At 38.5% G+C, this 26,699-nt stretch overlaps 1 protein-coding gene across 1 annotated transcript in view; it reads right to left on the bottom strand.

Annotated features, from left to right (window-relative positions):
* Positions 1-26,699, bottom strand: part of PTPRR (protein tyrosine phosphatase receptor type R) — a 274,719-nt gene that overhangs the window by 141,769 nt on the left and 106,251 nt on the right. The gene's annotated exons all lie outside the window — the stretch shown is intronic.

Genomic DNA, 26,699 nt, shown 5'->3' on the forward strand with positions numbered 1-26,699 from the left:
ATTTCAGCAAGATAATGTCTCAAAAAAGTTGAGAGCCATGGGAGAAGCTTACATGTACTTCTTACAATAAACAATGCCCAGGTGTGATATTTCTATTTTTTATCATTAGAGGTCTTACAGCACTGATTTTTTCACAACATGGACATATATGTTCACTTGGAGATATATATATCACTTGGAGATATATATTTATATATATTGGAAGAAAATATATTCTATATATATATATATATATATATATATATATATGTATCACAAAATACATATTAGAAAATCCTTACTGATGAGAAAAAAAGAACACTTCAAATGTTTCATGAACAAATCATTTTAAAGAAGAGGGGGTTTTCATAAAATAAGCCCAGTCTGAGACTTGTATATAAATGTACAGCACCCAGGGCGCCTGGGTGGCTCAGTCGGTTGAGCGTCCGACTTCAGTTCAGGTCATGATCTCGCGGTCTGTGAGTTCGAGCCCCGCGTCGGGCTCTGTGCTGACGGCTCAGAGCCTGGAGCCTGCTTCCGATTCTGTGTCTCCCTCTCTCTCTGACCCTCCCCTGCTCATGCTCTGTTTCTCTCTCTCTCTCAAAAATAAATAAAACATTAAAAAAAATTTTTATAAACGTACAGCACCCAACATAATGCATGTCACCGGCACTTGGTCACATAGCAGTACAGATCATGGGCAGAATCTTAGAGAGAGCCGCAGCACTCAGGTAGCCTGACCAGCTTTTAATCAGCAGCTTGTTGTAAATAACATCATAACAGGTGATTCAGAAGAATCAACGGTCACAGTGATATAAATAAAACACAGGAAAGCACAGGGAGTCCTGATGACTATGTTGTCCAGTTTACCTACCTATCTGAGGTGTAACAAGCATCTGGAAACATGATGCCCACATCGGAATGTGCTGCTGGACTGTACAGTTTAAGACTATTGTGAATGTGGGCACACACATTGGTTTAGCTGTTTTGCCAAAAGCTAACAAAGGAAAGTAATAACAGAACATCTCTTCCTGCCATATCTGGACCTTGCCTACCTCTCTTAACTTGTTTAAACCATTTTTCTTTCTTTGCTGTGGCTGTGGAGTTTGATTGTGAAATCCCTGAGCACTTACAGAATGAGATACACTATCAAAGAGAGATAGGAACCAGTTGACACAATAAGTCAGTGATGAGGGAAGAAGGGGATGGGGCCAAGGGGATGATTAAGGAGAAACTTGAATATATAAAGTTTTATATCAATAATAATCCTTAGAGCTAATGCCTAGGTAGCACTTGCTATGTTGCAGTCACTGTAAGAGCTTACCCGTAATACACTGACCTAATTCATCTTTGCAACGAACTCATGAGGTAGGTAAAATTATTATCCTCATTTACTAATGAGAAAACTGAGGCTCAAAATGTTAATGGCTTTCTCAAGATTACATGTCTATTAAGTCATGAACATTCTCTCCCTCCACACACACACACACACACACACACACACACACACACACGGGATTCATTATCATGGAGAAGATCATACTTAAACTAGTTAAAAAAAAACTACTGTGGCATAGTAGAATGAGAGTTGAATGAAAACGTGATGTAATAACACAATATATCTCATAAAATATAAAGATTTAGGTTATGATCCTGGATTTCCCAGGATCCAGTTGGGCACTTTATAACACTTTATAATATTGGAATACAGCTTTCCTTTTTTTTTTTTTTTTTTTGGAATACAGCTTTCTTAGCTCTAAATGGATAGGGCTGGATCCTACAATGTTAAGGCCCACTGTGATAATTAATTTTATGTGTCAATTTGACTGGGCCACGAGATGCCCAGATATTTGATTGAACAATACTCAGGGTGTGTCTATGATTGTGTTTCTGAATGAAATTAACATTTGAATTGGTTAACATAGTAAAGAAGACTGCCCTCCCCAATGTGGGTGGGCCTCGTCCAATCTGTTCAAAGTCTGAATAGAACATAAAGGCTGAGTAAGAATACTGCTCTCTCTGCTTATCTGTCTTCAAGCTGGGACATTGGTCTTCTGCTTTAGGTCTGGCTTGGACTAGAGCTTAACACCATTGGTTCTCCTGGTTCTCAGGCCTTTGAACTCATACTGGCACTATATTATTGGCTTTTCTGGATCTCCAGCTTACCTACCACAAATCTTGGAATTTCCTAGCCATCTTAACCATGTAAGCTAATTTCTTATAATAAATTATATATTTATGAATATGAATATATATTCATTCCCTAGTGGTTCTGTTTCTTTAGAGAACTCAGATTAATATGCCCATCTAATAATACTCACAATCTATAACAGTTTTTTCAAATATACTATGACTGAATTCTTTCTCGCACATCCTCCTTGAATTTGTAGAAAGTTTTTGTTTCCACCCTATAGACATAAGGATAAAAACAGATGGTGTGGGGGTGTAGCAGAGTAGACTGTGGTTACCAAATTGAGAGAATATTTATTGGAAACCTATAAGAGTCAGTTTTGTCTTTTGCCCACATTGTTGAACAGAATGCTTATACAAACGAAGTAGTCGTCACCCTCTAGTTTAGCTCCCTTGTCTGACAGCAAAGAAAAAATACGAGGTTATATGGAGTTCTCACTGAAAAGAAATAAATGGTTATACTAAAATAATTATTGAATTATTCAGAAAATATGAGCAACATCAGCTTTAAAAAAGCTGTCTTTGCAGACACAATTTATTAAATTAATGCAACCTTATAAAAAGTAATATTTTTACAAATGCCCTTCCTTGTTTCACAAAGTACTGTTTTATTTACTCCATTAGGCAATGATGAGCAAATTATACTCAGAAGAGGTGTGTATAAGAAGTCATATTTTGTGAGATTTTAATCAATACTAGTTATGGGAATCAGGTATATGATACAACAATTAAAATGCCTTTGTATATTGGTATCAATGATGGGGCAGTGAATTTGTAGTTAGCCCTAAATGTACTGTGATACTTTTTGCAAACACATGTTAGATAGGAATTAAGAATCAAGGCATGTTAAAGTGATGGGATCTTAGAGATTATGTTGTTTTAGCTCTCTCAATTTACAAATGTATTTATCAAATCCAAAGGAAGGCAGCTTCCCATGCACACAGCTATTGGGAGGTCACACAGCTAGACCGGGTTTTCAGAGTTCCATGTCAGGAATCCTTTCTCTTTACTTGCCATATTTATAACTAGTGTCAATATTTTGAGATATAGCATTTCAATATATGATTCTGTGAGAACATAAATAATTAACTGCTTTCAGCATTGAATACAATTTTTTCCAATGTGGTATTTTGGAAACTTCTTATTTAAAAAAGAATTAGGCCTGAAATGGCAATATGAATGTAACTTTTGGCATATCCATGTCAGAATGACCTACTCCAACTCATAAGAAGGAATTAGTGTTTGGGTGTATTATTATCACATAGATTTGGCTTATATTACATGTCTACATGGAGTACAAGCCTAATTTAATAAGAGTAAGCTGTTAATTTTGTCTTCAAAACCAAAATTTAGAAAGAATATTTATATCTTATAAAAGTAAATTTTTTTATTTGGGGTCATGCTGAAGTTTTGTTACTGAAGCATTTGCTGTCTGCTTATGTGCCAAAGAGAATGGTCATGTTAAAGTGTTGTATTGTCCCTAGAATCCCTGCAACATCTCTGCAAATTTCATCACACCAACACCTTTTCACGGCCAATGGCATCCAGGGGCCCATTCTGGACATGGAGAGTTAGTAGCTTCCAGTCACAGAGATAGGAATTGTGGTAAACTAAAGAAGCATCTCAGGGGGTTTCCAGGTCAATAACAAATTGAAATGTCCAGAGTTGGATAAATTTAATTGGGAACATCAAGAAGGAGAAGGAGAACTATATGAATTCAAGTAGATAGAGGCCAATACTTATGCAACAAACATGGAAGTTTGAAGTTTGTGGTAAGAAGATGTACAGAAGATTCACTGGGCCACTGGATAGCAATTTTTCAGACAGTTCCTATGGACTCAAATGTGGGAATTCTGGGGTCATGTCTGCATAAAGAAAGATTTTTCTATCATTCCCTATCACCTATCAGAAGACAGAACCGTTTGTTTTTACTTTCTAAGTGTAATTAGGTCATTTCTCCATATTGATGAAGAAATATTATACAAATTGACAATCATTCTATAGAACTGTTTGTCATACCTCTTCCTGTCTGCTGCTAAAATGTGTGTGTGTGTGCACGCGTGCGTGTGTGTGTGTACGCTCTTACGTTCATGGCAGAGACTAGTGTAAGAGGCACACAAGGTGCAAAATACAAGGAGGTGCTCAATCTTACAGTTGAGCTGAGGTCAAGTATTTTGAATATTTCTTATTAGAAATGGGACCAGAATCAGTCTGTTTGCATGACTCTGGGAGCGAGGACCTCTTCGTATTTTGTGCCCTTCGTGCCTCTTTTGCCTCACTCCAGTCCTGGCCCTGTGTGTGTGTGTGTGTGTGTGTGTGTGTGTGTGTGCGCGCGCGCATACGCATGTGCATTTTAACTCCAAATTTGGGTCTTTAATTCTTATGCTCTTTATAGTTAGGTTGATCAAGGCTATTTTGTTTTGGCATTTGAAGACACCTGATGCTAGCCATTTACGTAGTAAGTAAATTTACCTACACTTCATAGCAATACTATATGAACATCTATTGGCTCTTTACAATTGAATAAAGGTTTACCCAAGGCCACACAAGAATTAACAGAAACAGGATTGGAATCAGTCTGCTTCCTGGTTCCTTGCTTCCATCACACCACCCACTGCCTTCACATCCAAGGACAGACTGTTGACAGTCCTGATGAATGTGTGAACATGCTGGGAACCACAGGCCATTGTACTGGAGTTTATAAAAACTGAACTTTAAGATGATTGCTTTTACAAAATGAAATTTCTATTTTTTCCAGTCCTTGTGAACATTTCAAAATATAATATAGAAAAAATAAATATCATTCCTATTTTCACCAAAAGATAGCAGCTAATATTTTATATATCTCTCCCCAGGCTTATTTTCTCACATACAAACAAGATACTATGTGCCTTTTTTTTATTATTATTATTGCTTTTAAAAGAAATAGCCTTATATTCTATGATGTTATCCTTTTGTTTAAACTTAATATCTGATGCCATTTTTCTCGGTTAAAATGTGGGTTTATCTCATATAAATATTTAAAATTGTTAAAAATTAATCTTCATGAGTGGACCTTTATGTTGTTTCCTGCAACATTTTTATCCTGCAACATTCTTTGTACATTTCTTGTATTACTTTCTTAGGATTTATAAAACTAGAATTACTGGGTCAAAATCCATGGCTTTTTGAGAGACTTTTGATAATTTTGCCAAATTACCAGGGAGGTTATAAAATGCTCATTTCCACTGACAGTTTTAGTGTAGAGCTGGTTGCCTTTTAATAGGATTAATGTTTTTCTGTATTTAAGATAAGCCCATTCATTTAAAATTTTTGCTGTTATTCTATGCCATCAGTTGTTCTTATTTCTAGAGCCATCAAACACTGAAATCAATTATTAAAAAATTTTTTAAAAATATTAATTTTTGTGAGAGAGAGAGAGCAGAACAGGGGAGGAGCAGAGAGAGAGGGAGACACAGAATCAGAAACAGGCTCTAGGCTCTGAGCTGTCAGCACAGAGCCTGACACGGGGCTCGAACTCACGAACCGCAAGATCATGACCTGAGCCGAAGTCAAACGCTTAACCAACCGAGCCACCCAGGTGCCCCTGAAATCAATTAATTTACTCATTCATTCATTCATTTATTTTTCAAATACTTATTGTGTACACAGCAAGTTTTACATGTGATAGAGGAAAATATAAATAAGAGTATTCTCCCTCAAAAATTACCTGTGTGACCACACAACATCAACTGATATGAAGCACTGGCTTAAAGAGTCACGAACTATCTCATTTAATCCTCACTACAACCAAATGGAGTGGATTCCATTACTTTCCCCACGGTGTAAATGAGGAAACTGAGGTGTATTGCTCAACATCACACAGTTTGTAAATGGTAGAGTTAAGATGTAAATTCTGGCAATTTGACACTATGCTCTTAACCACCATGTTACAATGTCTAAAAGATATACACAAATAGATCCAATTTTGAAAAAATATGTGGTAAGACCAGTGTGTGTGACTCCTGGCCAGAAACAGGATACAGCATGTAATTGGTTCAAAGCAAAAAATTCTTGACATGGTAATAGAACCTCAGGTGCTGATGTGGTCTCTCCCCTGGCTAAGTGATGTAGAAGGTACTGAACCTGTAGTTCTGGCCTCTTCAGATCTGGTATATTTCTTACCCTTACAGGCCTAAGCTCAGCAAACCAATACAGACATGACTTCATGATAGATCAAGGAGAAACAGAGGAGCTTTATCCCCTCACTTGCCTCTTGATCCTGTGTACATCCCTGATGCTGCTTGACTGCCTGTTTGGGAGTCATCTGAAAAGAAAACAACCTTGAACTGAGTCTGAGTTATTCTTTCCAGTCTTTGACTCTAGACTAGGAGTTTGGACCTGTTCTAGCTCACCATTTCCAGCAAAATACCATAATCGTTAAAATATTATAATAGTTCAAAAGAGAGTTAAGGTGATCAGGGATGATTCTACTACATCTCTTGGCTGGATGGGCCTTGATGGGTGGAACTTCAGTTTGGAAAAGGATGGGAAGAACATTTCCATAGAATCCATAATAGGCAGGCAGCATTGCATGCCTATAGAAGATGTTGTATTGGTGGGGGGTGATAAGAAATCCAGTTTGACCAAAGGTTTTGGCATATATATGGGGTATGGTGGAAACAATGAACAAGGAATGCAAGTTAGGTCCAAATTACCGAGAGCCTTGATTGCCACGCTATGAAGTTTTATTTTGATTTTGCATGTTCTGGGAAACCACTAAAAGTTAAACTATTGAGCGCAGCAATAAAATTCCTCTATAAATGATTCTCAAAATCCCTTTGCAAATTCTTAGCACGCAGTTTCCCCACCAGGACATTTACATATTCCTTTAGATCCAGACATCCAATACTGCCAATTGTTCCCTCCCCACACACACCATGCCATTTTATACCCCCATGCCTTTCCGTTGCTTATTCTTTTCTGAATTGTTTTGAGCCCCCCATTTCTTTATCAAATCTTACTTATCCCAAAAGCCCCGCCTAAGTGCTACTTCCATCATATCCTTATCCCAAATCAGGAATTTCCCTTTTTCTTTCCTACAGCTGATTTCTTTCTGCCTTATTTACTTGCTCTGTGTGGATATATTACTGGGAGGTTGACCCAACAGCAGTTTCTAAGGACCTTCTTTCTCCCTTGCCGCTTCCAACAGAGGGGTTGGAAAAATGAAGTACTCATTTCTGGAGCATTCTGTCCAGCTAAGTGTGGTCCCATGGCACAGTTCTGACAAATAGGCAGGGCACTTAATAGGGAAGCTTATGCTTCCTTATAAAGGATACAGGCACCAGGGGGAAGCTCTCTGCCTCCTCCTCCTGCTTTGAACACAGACATGATGCTCAGAGACGTGGCAGCTACCTTAAGATCATGAGGTGGAAAGCACAAAGTCAGAAGTACAGGCCAAGGATGGCAAAGTGAAGAGATGAGATGTTGTTCAACTACTGCATCTGACTAGGACTGCTCACATACGGACACCTTACATGTGAGAAATTAAAATTATTTACTGCATGAGCTAGTGTTTTGTTTCTTGCTGCTGAGTGCATTCCTAGTGGATACAATCTACTTGTCCATCATTACCACCAGATTCTAAGTTCTTGGTTTAATATATTTTAAATTCCTTGATGAAAATTTTCAAGTATCTTTGTCTTTCCATTTATTTTTTTTATCCTAACCATTTGTTAATAGTGCTGAATAAGTGCTGAATTGACTGACTATAGTTTCATCTACCAATGTGATCAATTCAACTAAGAGTGAGAAAGGAAGAAACTAAATATAACAGCTAACTAAACACTACTTAATATACTTTCTTTAAAAATATCCTGTGAAACACCTTTTAGATTTTAACATTTTTCCATGTTGATATATTATTTAATCTGGACAAAGCTGAACTCATAATGTTAAATTTCCACTTTATTTAGATGAACTTTGGAATGGAAGACATATTAGTACTTTGTTTTTGCAAGCTATCATGCAAGAAAAAGATAAACAACTAGCAGGAGTCATGTAAATACAGCTGGACTTTCCAGTGATGTCATCATGTTTCACTCCTTGTTTGCACTATTCCCCAATAAATACATCCAGGTAAGCATCTGCTATGTTCATTGAACTCCAAAGATCCACCCTGAAGTTATTTTCAGTACTTCTGTCCCAATAAAAACTTCTTTCATCTAAAATTAATAACCAATTGCTGTCATTGAATGGGAAGACACAAAACACATAGAGTCCCTAGAATTTATTTTGTAGAAGTCAATTATCAAATGTTAAGTGGGAGACCTGCCCAGTATATTTTCTGATGTTGGGTAATAATATTAAAAAAGTTTAGTCTTTAAGAATGTAGACAAAATATCATTACTTTCACAGAGGTCATTTCTCTTATTTTCTTGGTACACATAAAAATCAGTGGTAAAAGGTCAGTATGCATTAACCACTTTTAGACTGACCATCTAACTTTGTAACAATTACCTGAGTGTAAGTTTTAAAGGATCAGTTTCTTCAATATTGAATTAATGCAACAATGCTGCTCTTGTATATAATAAATATAAAATTTATACCACAAACTCATGCTGCCTGGAAATGCTTATAAGAAAGCATTTCTAAGCTAACTTTGTTCAGAATTTAAGTAGTTTCTCAAAGAGAATGAGGATGCTATATGGAGAGACATGTATCTAGCATTTAAAGTGACAATGAAAATCTCAGCGCCAGGCATATTTTCCCCCCTTAACAAATTAGCATAATTTTGTGTCTGTCTTTCACAGGAGGACAAAAGCTCTATGAGCCAATTAGCTTTAAGACCTTGTAGGTAAGAAAATCAAACCTAATTGAAATGCACCACAGCAATTCCGTGACTGCATATCTTGTCAGCATTAACTAGGATCTGACAGATTATTCTTCTAAAGGGTAATGCATATTAGCAAATGTGCAATGAAGCATCTAACAAAAAGTCAGGGCACTCTCTGGTATCATTGTGATTTGTCAGTGACAGTGAGGACAGGGAGATGAAGATTCGCTATAATAAAACTTCCCATCAATAAAAATACAAGATGAAAAGGATTATCTTCAGCATAAATGTTAGATGTTTGCATTTGATGGGCACAACTGCAGTTTTCAAACTGAAGCAAAATGACAAGGAAAGGTTCTGTTCTGCAATAATAGTTTCATGGGACATTATTATGAACTGACAGGTGCCTACAAAATATGATATCCTCCTTTTCACCTTGTTTGGAGTTCATGTCAGAGTTCAGTAAACATGTCCCCAAATGTGAAATTCTTCAGGCTTGAAAGGCTCAAAGGCAAAGCGAATAGAGATAATAATTCAATCTAGCGGACTCTTTTTTTTTTTTTTTTTAACATTTATTTATTTTTGAGACACAGAGAGACAGAGCATGAACAGGGGAGGGTCAGAGAGAGGGAGACACAGAATCGGAAGCAGGCTCCAGGCTCTGAGCTGTCAGCACAGAGCCCGACGCGGGGCTCGAACTCACGGACCGTGAGATCGTGACCTGAGCCGAAGTCGGCCGCTTAACCGACTGAGCCACCCAGGCGCCCCTAGCTGACTCTTAAATACAGAGAACAAACTAAGGGTTACTGGAGGGGTGTTGGGGAAGGGGATGGGCTAAATGGGTGATGGGCACTAAGAAGGGCACTTGTTGGGATGAGCACTGGGTTTCATATGTAAGTGATGGATCACTAAATTCTACTACACTATTATTATTACATTATTACACTATATGTTAACTAACTTGGATTTAAGTAAAATTAAAAAAATTTTCAGTTTAGCTGATTAAATAAGTAGAAGTATTTACTTTCTAAATAATTCTGGGTTTTGGGGGGGAGGAGAGGGGGAACTAGCTTCCAAAATGCTTCAAAGTGAATACTATAGCTGTTAAATAAGTACTCCCAATCAAACAATATCGTTCGGTAGAGGTTGGCCTCCATGTAAAACACAACAGAAATGCTAGCCTGTCAACCCCAGGCAATTCTGATCTCCAAGATATTTTAATTGTATATTTCCAGATTACTGATGCAAATGTAGGTTGTGCTGGATATTTACAATTATTAATAGCAATACTAACATTTGAACCCTTCGTGTGCACTAGTTCACTGAATTTTTCCCACACCCTTATGCAGGTTTCATTACCATGTCCACTCTGCCAAAAAGAAAACTGCAGATGAAGAGCAGAAGGTCAATAACTTGCCCAAGGTCAAATAGCTATAAGCAGTGGATATAGGGCCCAACTCTATGGCTAGAGCATTATCCGTTATATTGCCCTGTAAAGTCAAAATGGATTCCAAAGCAGGTAATAAAGCAAAATTTCAATGGTTTCCTTTAGCACTGACTAATATTTACTGCGAGATTTTCCTGTTTTTAAGACATGACTTCATTTTAGTTTTTCAGCTCACTTTATGTCAGTCAAGAACCCCTCAGAAGATACATTATGCAATTGGTAGGGATTATCAATGTGATTTCTGTCTTTCTGCTACATTTTAAGGATGGTTTAAAATTTTGCTTTTCCTCTTCACCAGCTGACCTTTCTTTGTCATCTTTTTTTGTATTCTCCCCAATTAGGGAAGCCACAAAATCCCAGAGGTGTTAGAATAGAACAGTTAGCTCACAGCATTGTAAGATGCTGTTCTAAGTGCCAATATAATTGTACAAGAGACCCTGGCAGTAGAGTGGATGAACAGAACACTTCAGAGGTGCATAAATGTGTATTACCACAGGCACCCACACTACCCTCCAAAAGGCGAGCTTTAGAAATGCATCAGTGCAAATTGTTCCAGAACACAAGAGCTTTCATGAAACATTAACAGTGATTTACAAGGCCAGGTGGACAACTTGTTAGAGCACGTCACTAAAGTGCTTTAAAGGAGAGGAGAGAGAAAAATCCATAGGCCCGCTCCATTTAATCCCCCAAGGAATAGGTTTATTTTCTGCTGTGTGCTCACCTCTAATAAGATCACAGCACTTTTAGAAAGGATGGATATGACTTCTCTAACCCACATCTCCCATCTGAGAAACTGCAATAACAATTAACTATTAATGACAAGAAGAAAATAAGCTTTCTTTTTCCCTTGGCAATCTGTCACAATGAACTCAGCTGGTAGTTTGAGAAGCAGTTCGGTTTGTTTCTCTGTCAAAAGGATATCATCTTAGGGGTAAGAAATGCACATTCTTCAGGAAAGTGGCCTTCTCACAGATAAAACTAGAGCTAAATGATTTTTACATTATTATTGCAGATGCATTTCCATTTTCATAAATCATGGGCAGATGAAAAATGTCACTAAATAGAGTCAGCAATAAGAAAAAAGTACCTCTTGCTTTCTGGGGCTATACAAGCAACCCCTAGTTTAATTGCTTGATTATTTCGATGTTCTTTTTTCTGAAAATCAATGTTTGGGCATCAAATTAATTCTAAATTTTATAATCTGGGGTAAGAGTTTCAGCACATTCTTGGACATAATTTGCTGCACTTTGAATTATCTCAAGTTCTGGGTTGAGAACCAATGCTTTCACTAATAACTCTTTTGCTACAATAGGTGAAGCCTTAACTTTTTAATATATGCAACAGGAACCAAGCTTCTCATCTCTTTTTCCCCACACATAAATTCACCATCCTGTTCATGGCATTGGTTAACAAGATGCCATATCTTTGACCTATTGATATTCAATGTATAAAAAAATCTCAGAATTAAATTAAGACTATAACTGCTTGACAAAGCCTTCTAGAAAACAAGGGATATTTTTACTATTGACTTGTCATTAGACAGGTTTGAGAAACCTTCTGAAAACTCTACTTGTCTCTTACTTTCTTGCCAAAATAGAATTTAAAACTATCAGAAATTTTCCTATCAAAATCCATTTCCTATCTTCTTTGAACTTAACTCATCAAATGCTTAAGTCCCATGGATATTTTGTTTCTTCAAATTTGAGAAGTCAGGAATTACACTTTTAGGTATCATGGATTTACCCTCCTTCCTAGAATGAATATAAAACCAGACAAAATATATGAAACAATGGTTTTCAGATATTGGACAACAGGTAGCACAGGACAGTGATCCCTGAGAGGAGGAACCTGATGGGAGGACCTTACCAGTACCTCAGGTTGTTGGCTGTAGCGAGGAGAAACTGGGGCCCAAAGACCTCTGAGTTCAGAATTCAGAAACGCCAAGGGGACTAGAATTCATAGGGCATAGTACTAGGGAATGGAGACTCACAGAAAGGAGAGAGCTCTACACAGAGATATTGTTCTAGAGGTCAGTGCACCCTTTGCCTGGAGTCTTCAGCTGAGTACTGATTAGCACACAATGGGAGGAAACTTCCTGAGGCAAAGGGGGAAAAAAAAACCCACCAGAAAGGAAGGAGGACGACAGTCTTCAGAGCTCACACAGCACTGGGAATAGTTCCTATTTCCAACAGCCAGTGTCAGAACCTATAATACACAGGTACTGGATGGAGTATTCAGAATGGTATTGCCTGAGTAGTGGGGCAAAACTAGCCCTGGATCGAGGTTCACAAATTTTTTCTAGAGGCTCATAGCAAATATTCTAGGCTTTATGGGCCAAGAGGCACAATCAAATATATTTTGTAGGTACTTACATAACAAGAGAGTAAATTCCTCGCCCCACTCCGCATTTGACTAGGGTGGGCCATCCTATGTGGTGGGCATGCTTTATGCCCAACTGCCACCTGCTGGAGACATTCTTGGTATGAGCACTGGTCTTCAGGGAAAGGTCTGGCTCGAGTGTGGGAAGAAGAGGTAGTGTTATGGGCTGAATGTTTCTGTTCCCCCGAAATTCATTTGTTCCAACCCTAAGTATCAATGTGATACCTTCAGAAAGTAGTTAGCTTTAGATAAGGTCATGAAGGTGGATCCTCCGTGATGGGATTAGTGCCCTTATAACAAGACACCAGAGATCTTGCTCTCTTTCTCTATGTGAGGATACTGTAAGAAGACAATTGTTTATAAGAGGGTTCTCACCAGGAATGAGGAACTGAATTGGCTGCCACCTTACTCTTGGGCTTTCCAGCCTCCAAACTGTGAGAAATAAATGTTTGTTGTTTAAACCACTCTATCTATGTATGGCATTTTGTTATAGCAGCCTGAACTAAGACAGTAGTTGCCTTGGTCAGTTTTATGCTCTAATGATACCCAGATCCTGGCTATTTCTCTCTTCTGGAGAGTTTACCCATCGTAACATGGGCAGCTTGCTGGAGGGGAGTTGACTTGCTAAATTTCTGACTCCCAGACTAACATTCTTCCACTTAATGCTTGGCAATTGCCAACAGTATGGTCTCCAACTTGTACATGGCAATCCATGCAAGGTCTGAACAGGAGTAAGGCATGGTGACTGGTAGGGTGGCAGGCTCTAGGAGTGGAGGGGATTTCTGGGCTTTGTCTTTGTGGCTTTCAGTGCTTGAGTGGTGCTCTCCAGACACACAGAAAGACACAGTGGGCAGGATTTGGTCCTCAGGCTATAGTTTGATGACCCTTGCCTTAGAGTAAACACTGCTATGGTCCTACCTAATAAAGTCTTGAAAGAACCAACAAAAACTGAATGCAAGACTTAAAAGAACCAAATCATTTGTAAGTAACTTAATTACTTGGAAGTTTAACAACAACAACAACAAAAAAAAAACTTGAAAAAGCCCAAAATATTTAAGGGCTAAAAAATATTCAGCACTTCACAAATTAAAATTCCCAATGTCTGGATATAATATTAAAAAAAATCTTCCAGACATGAAAAGAAACAGGAAAATACAATCCATAGGGCAGAGTAAAATTTAAGAAAAAGAACAGACCCAGATGTGACACAGATGATAAAATTAGTAGACCATTAAGGTCATTAAGAGTTATTATAACCATATTCCATATGCTCAATAAAGTAGAGAAGAAAGCATGAGCATTCTAAGGAGAGATATTGGAGATATAAAAAAGACCCAGGTCTCACCACTAGAGACAAAAATGACAGTGCCTAGGATAAAAAATACATTAGATGGGATTGAAAACTGATTGGACCAGGAAGAAAAGAAGTGAGTTTAAAGACAGCAACAGAAACTAACCAAAAGGAAACACAAAGAGGGTACCTGGGTGGTTCAGTGGGTTAAGCATCTGACTTCAGCTCAGGTCATGATCTTGCAGTTTGTGGGTTAGAGCCCTGCATCAGGCTCTCTTCTGACAGCTTGAAGTCTGAAGCCTGCTTTCAATTCTGTGTGTCTCTCTCCCCCGACGCCCACACTCTGTTTCTCTGTGTCACTCAAAAATGAATAAATGTTAAAAAAAAACACAGGGGCACCTGGGTGGCTCATTTGGTTAAGCGTCCGAATTCAGCTCAGGTCATGATCTCACGGTCTGTGAGTTTGAGCCCTGCGTCGGGCTCTGTGCTGACAGCTCAGGGTCTGGAGCCTGCTTTGGATTCTGTGTCTCCCTCTCTCTCCCCTGCTCATGCTCTGTCTCTCTCTGTCTCAAAAATAAATAAAAACATTAAATTTTTTTTTTTAAATAAAAAAAGACACTGAAAAACATTTGAAAAAAGTAATGAACAAAACTTTCTTTAGCTGTGGGACAACTTCAAATGGCCTACTATACGTATAATTGGAGGCCCTGAGGTCAGGGTGGTGTGTGTGTGTTCGGGGGGGGGGGGGTGCAGTCAGAAAAAATATTCAAAGACATAATGAATGAAAAATGTACAAACATAATGAAAATCATAACCACACAGGCAAGATATTCTATGAACCTAATGTAGAAGAAATGTGAACAAAACTATAATAGCACTTCGTGTACAAAATGGTTTAAAAATGTCAGAAGTCAGACTGCCATAACCAAGTTCACCATTAACAGAAGGAGTTTGTGAGAGGTACAAACTTATAAAAATATATTAAGGGACAGATTTAGCATTATTAAAATTGAGACTTCAAAGAAGAAATAGAACTTCGGGTAGTTCTTATGTGCTAGGCAATTCAGGTTGTTACTTCTGACAAAAATTATTTGTATTGAATCTGGGAAAATAGCATAAAATCTCATTTATTCATTAATCCACTAAAATTCATTCAACATATACTTGAGTTCCTGTATCTGCAAACCCACATTAAGACACATAAAAATGAAGATTACTAGCCCTGCCCTCAGAGACCCAATAGTCTAATTACATTCCAAGTGTTGTGGCTGAAAGCATTTTCTAATTTTTTGATAGGCACATATATAGATTTTAGCTGTCTCTTCCTCATTTCCTTATCACATGCACTGAACATGGAATTACAGCTAATTTTAAAGAAATGCTCTTTCCTGAGTTATCTACATCTTCTTAATGTGTGAAATCATTCTTGAGGAACACAAGGTGGATGGTATTGCTTGTGGTAAAAATAGTTTTCTGTTTTCCGTTTGATTCATCATTGTTTATTTCTAGCACAAATGTTTCTTGAAGCTTCTTATCTAAAATTCTATGACAGTAAAAACGTAACAGCCATGACATGGTGCACAAATATTTGCAAACAAATATTAAATGAATGCACACACCCCAAGGAAAAAAATGACCTTTATATAGGTGGTATATAGATAGGAAAATGAATGAGCATTCCTCAAGAAACATGACCTTTACACAGGTCTATACAGGTCTATATGATACAGTAGTAGCCATTATCATAAAATAATAATGTGGAATAGGCAACAAAGTAGAAAATAGTTCAGACTTGAAGTACTGAAAAGTATGGTACAAGGATCTCAAGGGGTATACAGAATGATCCAGTGGAGACAAGAAATTTTATTTGTATTTACTTTTCTGTATTCAGAATTTCCTTCCTTCCTTCCTTCCTTCCTTCCTACCTTCCTTTCTTTTTCTTTCTTTCTCTCTCTCTCTCCGTCTCTCTCTCTTGTTATAAAGGACATTATAAAGGGGCCATTTGGCAGTGCGTGAGGTCTGTATATTAGGTAACTGTATCAACGGTATTTTCCTGATTTTTAATAATTGTTCTATGATTGAAAAAGAGAATGTTCTTGTTCTTAGGGACCATTCACTGAACTATTTAGGGGCAGAGAGTCAGAATGTCTGCAATTTATTCTCAAATGGTTCAAAAAACTTTTAATATATTTTAAAGCTGACATCCACAACTTGAACCCTGATGAATTATCTTCTTAAGAAATAAGCATCAGACATTACTTATTCTATTGTTTCGGTACAAACAATGATGCTTAATAGGTGAGAAAAGACAGTGACTCCAGAGGAAGTTCCAGTTCAAAATGATGACTCAAAGAATACCAGGCTATTGTTTATACAGTACTATGTCCTTTCAGAAAGGAGACGTGTATATTTCAAGAGATATATCAATTGACAAGAGATATATTTGACAGACACATGCACACATACATACACACATATTATGTGACCTTACTGTGTCACTCAATATGTTTGTTCACAGCTCTCTGAAATTATCTCTTTTTAAACATTAAATTTTGTCTTTATTGCTTTTCTTCTCCAACTAGAATGTAAATTTGTGATAAAGGACACACACACCCACACACACACACACAAATATGTATTTATGTATCTATCTATCTGGCAACAGGGAAAGGGAGAGAGGAAGGAGGAGAGAGACAGAGAGAATGATAAAGACAATGTAAAATATTTAACAACTGAGAAAGCTAGGTGAAGGCTATATGCAAATACTGTTCTCATACTTTTCAGGAAGTCTGAAATTATTTAAAAATGAATAGTCACAGAATATTGAAACTGATAATCAGCAAGGGGGTTATACAGAATGAGGCTGATATAATGTAAGACTTTAGTTTCTCATCTTATATCTTACAGTGATTTATAGTTGATTCCTAGATTTCACATTGCCCTTGAGGCCTGATTCTTTCTACCTTATTGGAATATTTTACCAAGCATCTATATCAAGTCATCTCAATAGTAACAGATATTAAATACATTTTAAGCTTTTGTACTCAAGATATTTTCAGAAAATTAAAGCAATAATAATAACATCTCACGGATTTGGACTCCAAAATAAATCCTGGCAAACCAAAGGACAATTTTAGACTATTTATCTTTTTGATACTTTTGAATAACAGAGATGATAAGGGTCTTTATTTAGGTTGTAATTTGACTTAGTTTTTCAAACATATATTGAACAAGATACCTCTGTAGTGGTTACACAAATGAAAGAGCATGGGCTCTGACTCAAGGAAATAACATTCTTCCACAAAAAAGAAAGAATAAAATAGGAAAAAGAATAAATCCAAAGTAATGTTGAAAAAGAAAACCAAAGCTGGAGGCATCACAATCCCAGACTTTAGCCTGTACTATAAAGCTGTAATCACCAAGACAGTATGGTATGCGCACAAAAACAGACACATAGACCGATGGAATAGAATAGAGAACCCAGAATTGGACCCACAAATGTATGGCCAACTAATCTTTGACAAAACAGGGAAGAGTATCCAATGGAAAAAAGACAGTGTCTTTAGCAAATGGTGCTGGGGAAACTGGACAGTAATATGCAGAAGAATGAAACTGGACCACCTTCTTACACCATCCACAAAAATAAACTCAAAGTGGATGAAAAACCTGAATGTGAGACAGGAAACCATCAAAATGATAGATGAGAAAATAGGCAACAACCTCTTTGACCTTGGCCACAGCACTTCTCACTTGACATATCTTCAAAGGCCAGGGAAATAAAAGCAAAGGAAATGAACTAATGGGACCTCGTCAGGATAAAAACCTTCTGCACAGCAAAGGAACCAATCAACAAAATGAAAAGGCAACCAACAGAATGGGAGAAGATATTTACAAATGACATATCAGATAAAGGGTTAGTACCCAAAATCTATAAAGAACTTACCAAACTCAACACCCAAAAACAAATAATCCAGTGAAGAAATGAGCAGAAGACATGAATAGACATGTTTTCAAAGAAGACATCCAAATGGCTAACAGACACATGAAAAGATGCTCAACATCACTCATCATCAGGGAAACACAAATCAAAAGCACATTGAGATACCACCTCACACCAGTGAGTGGCTAAAATTAACAACTTAGGCAACAACAGATGTTGGCAAGGATGTGGAGAAAGGGGAACTCTCTTGCATTGTTGGTGGGAATGCAAACTGGTGCAGCCACTCTGGAAAACAGTGTGGAGGTCCCTACAACCTACCAAGAGCACTTCTAGGAATTTATCCAAAGGATACAGGAGTGCTGATTCATAGGGGCACATGTACCCCAATGTTTATAGCAGTGCTATCAATAATAGCCAAATTATGGAAAGAGCCCAAATGTCCGTCAACTGATGAATGGATAAAGAAGATGTGGTATATATATATATATATATATATATATATATATATATATACACACACACACAATGGAAAACTACTTGGCAATGAAAAAGAATGAAATCTTGCCATTTGCAACAATGTGGATGGAACTGGAGGGTATTACGCTAAGTCAAATAAGTCAATCAGAGAAAGACAGATAACACAAGTTTTCACTCATATGTGGAATTTGAGAAATTTAACAGAAGACCCCTCGGGGAAGGGAAAGAAAAAAATATATAGTTATAAACAAAGAGGGAGGCAAACCATAAGAGACTTTTAAATACAGAGAACAAACAGGGTGGAAGGGGGTGGAGGGGTGGGGAAAATGGGTGATGGGCATTGAGGAAGGCACTTGTTGGGGTGAGCACTGGGTGTTTTATGTAAGTGAGGAATTATGGGAATCTACTCCTGAATCCAAGAGCATATCATATATACTGTATGTTAGCTAACTTGACAATAAATTATATTAAAAAAAAGAATAAACAGAAAAAAATGGGCATTGGCCAGTACTTTCTGAAAAGGTATTTATGATCAGGGTCACAGGTAGAGTCAGAATCAGAGTACCTGTTGCCAATGAGCTATGATTTGAAGGTTGCTGGAAAACTCAAATTGCTCAAAATTTTCACTTCAATTTATTTCACACTGCCTAAGATTTACTACTGTAGAACGCAAGTGTCTTGTAGAATGTAGACTGTTAAGTCAGTATTCTCCAGTGGGAACCTTCAGGACTTTTCTTCTTTCTGTTATGCAGAAGAGAGTTGTAAAGAAAAGCCAGTTTGAACGGAAAGGTGAAGGTCAGCCAAGGGCATGAAATGCAAGAATTAGGTGGAACACTGGAATACAGAGGCTCAGAAAGGGGAGAATGGCAGAGACTACACACTGCCTCTTCATGTTTTGTTTATTGTCAGACCTATTTAATTCTAATGTTGTGGCATTAGAATTAAATAGTCCAATAATATAAATGTGTACACTTTCTATGTCATGAACCTATTTAAACATATTCTCTGTATTCAGTCTAATCTACACCCACGCAGGTCCCCTAACTATGACAATCACATTCTGTGGAATGTGAACAAAAAGCAATTATGTTTTCCTTAAGCTTAAAATTTAAAAAGGAATAAAAAGGAATATTTATATTTGCAGTGAAGAATATTAAAAATGGCTGAAATAACATGAGAGAAATGGAATTGCTTCTACAGAAGCAAACTGGCTGCATCCAGGAGTTGGGGCAAGACGAATATGTTTATGCATATATCAACAACAAAGCCAGACATCTGCAAATTAAACCATAGCGGGTGGCCGGCTCAAAAACAGCCATTAGATGCCTCCATTCTATTGTTCCGGTACACAGTGATGCTCAATAGGCCATGGAAAGACTGAAGGTCTCTCCTGACAAACATTCTCTCCTTGCCTGAACTTTGACAAGCTCCTCTAAGTCTTTTTGTTTATAGTCTTCATCCTTGGGACTGTTCCTCAGTCTGCAGAGCCCAGTCTTAGTAAGAATCCTGCTAAAAAAACTTAAGAGTTTTTTTAACGTTTATTCATTTTGAGAGAGAGAGAGAGGGAGAGAGAGAATTCTAAGCAGGTTCTGAACTGTCAGCATGGAGCACAGCATGGATCTTGAACTCATGAACCTTGAGATCATGACCTGAGCCAAAATCAAGAGTCAGATTATTAACGGATTGAGCCACCCAGGTCTGCCTCCCAACATTGATATTTGATCACCCTCAATATCTGATCAACTCCTTTCTCAACTCCTATCTTAGATGTATAAGTCCTTGGCCTGCCTTTCCCAAGAATCCTGCTAAATAGGTTTACCAAAAATCCTTCTATCTTTGATGTCTCCTCTTAGCAATTTTCCACCACCACCCCTTACTCTGTTCATTGGCCATAAATACCTAGCTATCTTGGCTGGATCTGGAGTTAAGCCTGATTTCTCTTCCCTATTTGCAATAGTCTCACTGCCTATTACGTTATCATCCCAAATAGAGTCTTCCTACCTTACCTTACCTGCCTTACTTATCTTTCACAGTGTCAGGAAATTTCTATCTTTAACACTCCAAAGCCAATGCCTGTTCCAAAAGGTTGATTAAGAATACCAGACTATTGTCCATACAGGACTGTCTCCTCCAAGAAAAAAAGATTTGCATCTTTCAAGATATATTTCAGTATTTGTGAACATTGCCATATAAATGCAAAATATGTTGAAAGGGACCACTCCTTTTTGTGCCTTGATCTTTACATAGGAACAAGTTTGGCACACTTGAGAATTAGTATGAAGGCTGGTGTGGCTGGAGCTTACTCAGTAAAGGGAAAAATAGTAAGGGGGAAATCTATATATTTATTAAGTGAGGAAAATATTTGTTGACATCTCTGATTCCTGCGGTTAATGTGTAGAATTTCAAATACTAATCGAGAAATCAATATTAACATTCCAGGAAGCTCTCACTTATCTAATAAGCATTTATTGAGCACCACTGTATAGAAAGCCTGGTGCTAGGCACTTCGGGAAATACAAAGGAAAGGTTACATTGAAGAGGTGACACTTTAACCTAACCTGGAGAATAGGGAACACAGAAAATGAAATGAAACTTGAACAGATTTGAATTCCCAGCTGGAATCCATGCAAGTGAGTGGTAAAGACAGCAAAGGTTTTCCTAAAAATGGATGGGGTTTGCAACACATACAAACAAGAGAGTTATGCTTTCCTGCATCATAGAAATAAATAATTCATGCTGCCAGGAGGAAGACCAGTGGAAATGAATGCCAGAACCTAGGTTTAATTTTCTCTCAAATTGAAAAAAAATGAATTTTAATGTTCATGAAAAACATGTGTCATGCCCTGTAGAGGCTGAGCCAATTGTTCGGTTATTCATAATTTTGTGTCTCTGGTATCTGACACATGGTGGGGAAGCAGCCGAGGATAAAGCAAAAGGTGCCAGGATCCTGCGTGCGACCAGACAGCAAGCTGTGGCACCTCTTCCCCCCACCAGTTCACATTTATATAAATAGCTCCTCCTGCCTTCCAGGGATGATCTGAATGAGCACAGAGGAAAGAAATTCAATGACTCCCTCCATCAACGTGGAGGCAGAGCGGCTGACACACTCTGAGACAAGCCACTTACCCACGCTCTTTGGGCCTTCAGAAAATTGCCACTTTGGAAAAAGGCACTGACCTCATGTGACCATAATTGGTTGAAATGTCCTCTTATCTCTTAATTCCTTGGTTGATTAGAACATAACACCAATAAAATTAAGGTCACGGGGCTTGATCCTTCTTTAGAACAATGTTGTAGGTGTGCATTTTTTTTTTTTTAAATCCTGGGTATAATCCCTTTTCTCTAAAGCTCAATTTTTAAAAGACAACATTTGGGGCCTACCTCCCTTATTCCTAACGTTCCCTCCCTCTGCCTTTCCTCCTGGCAATGCCAGGTATACACATACACACACGTACACACACACTGTCGGCTTTTCTCTTTTTGAAACAACATGGCCGGCACTATAGTGTTACCTTGAGGTTTAAGACTTGTCTTTTGGTTTAGTTACCAAAAGAATGGAACAGAAGGGTATTGCTGTAGCTGTATATAACACTATGCGATTATAGCAACTAAGGAATGGGTGCTAAGCTACTGAAGAACATTCAGAAACTGACCCACAGTGACGGAAGCTTGACTATCTGGAAACCTGGACACTGCTGTCAATTCTCAGATTAATAGAAGTTAAAGCATAGCCTCCAGCCTAGCTGACCATTGTATCACACAGAAAGTGCCCTGGACCTACTTCTAACCCAGTGGCAGAACTGTCAACTCCTCCCTCTATATCCCACAGTGCCCTATATTTATTTTGTTATTATTATTATTATTATTTACAACTTATAGTTATTACATTTCCCTTCTAACTCTTCCTTCGCTTGCAGCTTTATTCCCTTCCTTCCCTTACAGTTCCCATGGTGAAGACTGCATTTTCACAGAGAGAATGAGGCCTGAGTCCAGCTATGGGAGGTGGAGGCTGCCTGTCTAGGGGCCAGGTCCTTGCCCTAGAGAGTTGAGACTACATGGAGGCCACAGGCCAGAAGACAAGGCCAGCAGAAGCTCAGAGACGGCCGAGGAGGGCAGGATGAGCCAGAAAGGGGCTGCTCCTACTCTCTCCTGCTGTGGCGTTCAGCCTGTGGGCTCTACTTCAACTAAGTGGCCATGTTGGTGGGGGTGGGCCTTGTGGAGAGCCAAATAGTGGGGGCAATACACCAGTGAGGGAAACTCAGTGAGAAGGCATTGGATGGGGCTCTTCTCGGCCTGCAAGGAGCAAACTCCTCCTCCCTACAGCAAGTGTACAGAGCCCTTAGCATTGATGGAACTTCCAACATTAGACAGAACTCCCTCTGGGAAGCAGCCCCTGGGTTAGATGCCCTTCTTCTGTGTCCTCATAGCATCCTGTGCTTAGTCCTAGCACAACATCCTGAGTTGCAATTATCTGGCCGTGAGCCTCTTGAGACAGGGGCTGAGTTTTATCCACTCTGTGTCCCTAAGGCCTGGCACAGTGCTTGGTATAGACATTCAACAAATACTTTCCTTCAGTTGAAGGATACATAATTTTGAGCAATTTCGATGTTAAAAAAATGTAAGTGATGATCATGGCAATAAACTTCAGTATCTCTGTTGAGAAATTCCAAGAGCTAAAAGCTACCATGAAGGATGTTAAGAAAAATTATATTTGATTATCTCCAAAGAGCATTAACTTACATGGGAAACTACTATTTCAGTGATGTTTGAGCATGGTTTATAGACAATGCTTGGTGCCCAAATGGATCATCATTACCTCAGGTAGCCCTGGCTTCAGCAGCTGCCTGGCCTGGGAGGACCCACAGTGTGACAGTGTGACCGGTGATGGCAGCTGCTGAGTCTTACTGTTTTCCTTGTCATCCTCCTAGTACTAGAGACCCAGGGACGTGGCTACAAATATTTGGCTTTGCTTTCACAAGGTGGCATCTGTTTAAGAGTAAAGATAAAAAAACACAGTTCCATCTCGACCAAAGTTGACTTTCAAAGACTGCTTTAACAGCCAAGTCACTAGAATTAATACTCATGAACGTCATGCAGTACTTATTAAGTTTTCATGAATTGTTCTAAGTGCTTTATAATACATTTACTCCTCAAAATAACCCTACCAGATAGGCAATATTATTGGTTCACTTTATAGACAAGGAAACCGGATAGAAAGGTTTAAGTTACCTGTCTAAATTCACCTAGAGAGTTAGGTGGTTGGGATAGGATCCCAACCCAGACAGCCTGGCTTGAGAGCGGCCGCTCAAAATCACTCTGTTATCTTACAGCTAATGAAAACTGCACTCCAGATCATGCCATTCCTCTGCCAAAGAGTCTCCAGTGACTTGCGCCAGGTTCAAAAGAAGACATGAAATCCTTGCCATACCCCTCAAGGCCCTGTAGGATCTGATGCCTAACTCCTCTTCCCTTTCATCAGCACCTTCTAGTCGTATTGTTGGACTTTCTACTCAGTGAACAGGCCCGGCTCATTTCTGCCTCGGGGCCTTTGCCCTTGCTCTTTCCCCTGCCTAGGATATTCTTCTACTTGAAGGTTTTCCTGATAAGCTTCTTCTCCGGGTTTAGACCTTGATTCAAACATCAGCTTCTCAGGACGTCTTCCTTTACAGCCCTGACTAAACTAGCACTACCCCCACCACAACCAGACACCTTCTTGGGGATGGCCCTCTAAGATCACATTCACGGTATTTCTCATGACCCATAATCACCTTAGTTACATATTTAGTTGTTGATTATCTGTTTCCCCCACCAGAACGTAAGCCACAGGAGGGCAGGGTTCATGTCTGTCCAGCTCCTATGATTGTATCTGGTATAAAACAGGTACATAACAAACAGAGATACAAACAGTAGGTATCTAATACATATTCCCATGATACACGACTATATAAAGGTATGTCTCTTCCCCTTTGGTAATTAGTCACAGTGTAAGATATAGAACATGCCTTAGAAATGAGGAAGGGGTGACAGCCTAATATGTAAATACCTTTAACGAGCCCACTCTGAGTTGCCTGGGTGGCTCAACTGGTTAAGCGTCTGACTTTGGTTAAGCCCACAATCTCCCAATTCTCAGGTTTGAGCCCTGAGTCGTGCTCTGTGCTGACAGCTCAGAGCCTGGAGCCTGCTTTGGATTCTGTGTCTCCCTCTCTCTCTCTGCCCCTCTCCCACTCACACTCTGTCTCTCTCTCTCTCAAAACACACACACACACACACACACACACACACACACACACACACACCAAGCCAACTCCTGTCTCCATATTCTTTGCCCTCTGATCTGACCCTGCCCTCTTGGGTACCTCTCTTCTTTCTTGTCTTTTGAGTCCCTCGATCTATGAATTAATAGTGTCGTCTTCAAGTTAATGTGTTTCTCAATCCACATATAGTTTGCTATGCAAACTCCTGCCATATTCAAAGATTAGGTCTAAATAGCCCTCTTTTGAGAACTGGTGGAGTGGAAGAAAATATCTTTCAAATGGGGAATTATATGCATTTAGTTTCATTTTTCTCTCTGTTCATTTGACTTTTCCCTTTGCACATTTTTCTCTCTGCACAATGCTCATAAACTACAGGCTGTACTAAGGCAGACAAGTTGTTTACATGGCCACATTCCCATGCTTAGCCATGACCACGTGGGGATTATTTCTTTAGTACATAGAACTTTCTTGTATATATGTACTAGTGCAAAGTGCGTGATACCCATTTTTATTAGCTAGATGAACATAGCTGGTTTTCTGCATTTATTCAAACTCTGATCTCCTCTAAGTTTGTCAACAAATGCAGAGCAGCATTTACAGCAACATTAGTTCTGTTATAAATTTTCACAAAATGAGTCAATTAATAGCTGTTGATAGTGTAGTATGACTAAATGCTCCATATTTATGGGGATAAAGCCAGCTCTGCTAGTTCCTGATATGTACTCACTTAAAAGAAACATTTATTGAGAACCTTCTGTATTCCAGGTACCAGGCAAGAGAATATAGGTACCAGGCTGAGAATATAAAGTCTAATGAGATATGTTTTTTTTTCCATATCTTTAAGGATCTTGTAGTAGAAACCTACAAATATCATACATAATGACTGTGACAGAGATATGTGTCAGGAGCTATGGAAGCACAGAACATTAGCCACCCCCAGATGCATAAACTCCATCAGGCAGGGACTTGTCTATTCCATATCTCAGTGTCTAGAACAATGACTGGCACATAATAGTCATTCAATAAATATCTGATAAAAGAATGAATGAATAAATGAATGAATCTAGATCAGATTGTACTATCAAGTAAGACTTCTTAGAAGGAAGATTGAGGACTCTACTCGAGAAAGAATGATAGGGAAGGACATTCTAACCATCCCTGCTGGGAGAAACTCTAAAGCTACTACAAACCACAGGTGGGTGATGATGAGGCATCTGTGAGAACAACTTGGAGATAAACACATTTATTTATGTACTCTTTACTATTTATTTATTTATTTATTTATTTATTTATTTATTTATTTAAAAGTTTTGTTTCTTTACGTAATCTCTATACCCAATATGGGGCTCAAACTCACAACCCTGGGACCAAGAGTCATGTGATCTTATTTTTGTACTCTTTAAATCAGAATTTTGTGGGGATTGATGGTTGGGTATAATATTTTTTCCATTTCAAAGATGACTATAATATTATATGGCATAAGAAAATATGCCCTTTGGAAAACCAAGAAAAATTGTCATCAAGCCTCTTCTTTGTGAATGGCACTTTTGGACTGAGAAGTGTTTTATGAGTTAGGACATATCGCTTGAGGCCCCGGCCCCTCACTCACAAATCAACCTTCTAAGGAGCTTTGACTTCTGGGGACATGTCTGTCCGTCAGTTGTCAGTGCTGTCTGACAGTTTTGCAAGTGCAAGGTGGTCAGACCTGCCCATGAGTTCTTAAGAATTAAAAATGGTTTCTACACTGCTATCAAACTTTATAAAGTGCTTTCTAAGAACACACCTGTGGTACACTGAGCAGATATTATGATATCACTCCTCTATTTTAGGAAATAAAATCGAGGCTCAGATTGATTAACCGATTTGCTGAAGGTCACAAAGTTAGATAGTGGAGGAACTAGGTCATGATGTCAGCATTTGGCTCCTGG

Source organism: Panthera leo, chromosome B4 (genome assembly GCF_018350215.1).
Source record: "Panthera leo isolate Ple1 chromosome B4, P.leo_Ple1_pat1.1, whole genome shotgun sequence".
Taxonomy (NCBI): domain Eukaryota; kingdom Metazoa; phylum Chordata; class Mammalia; order Carnivora; family Felidae; genus Panthera; species Panthera leo.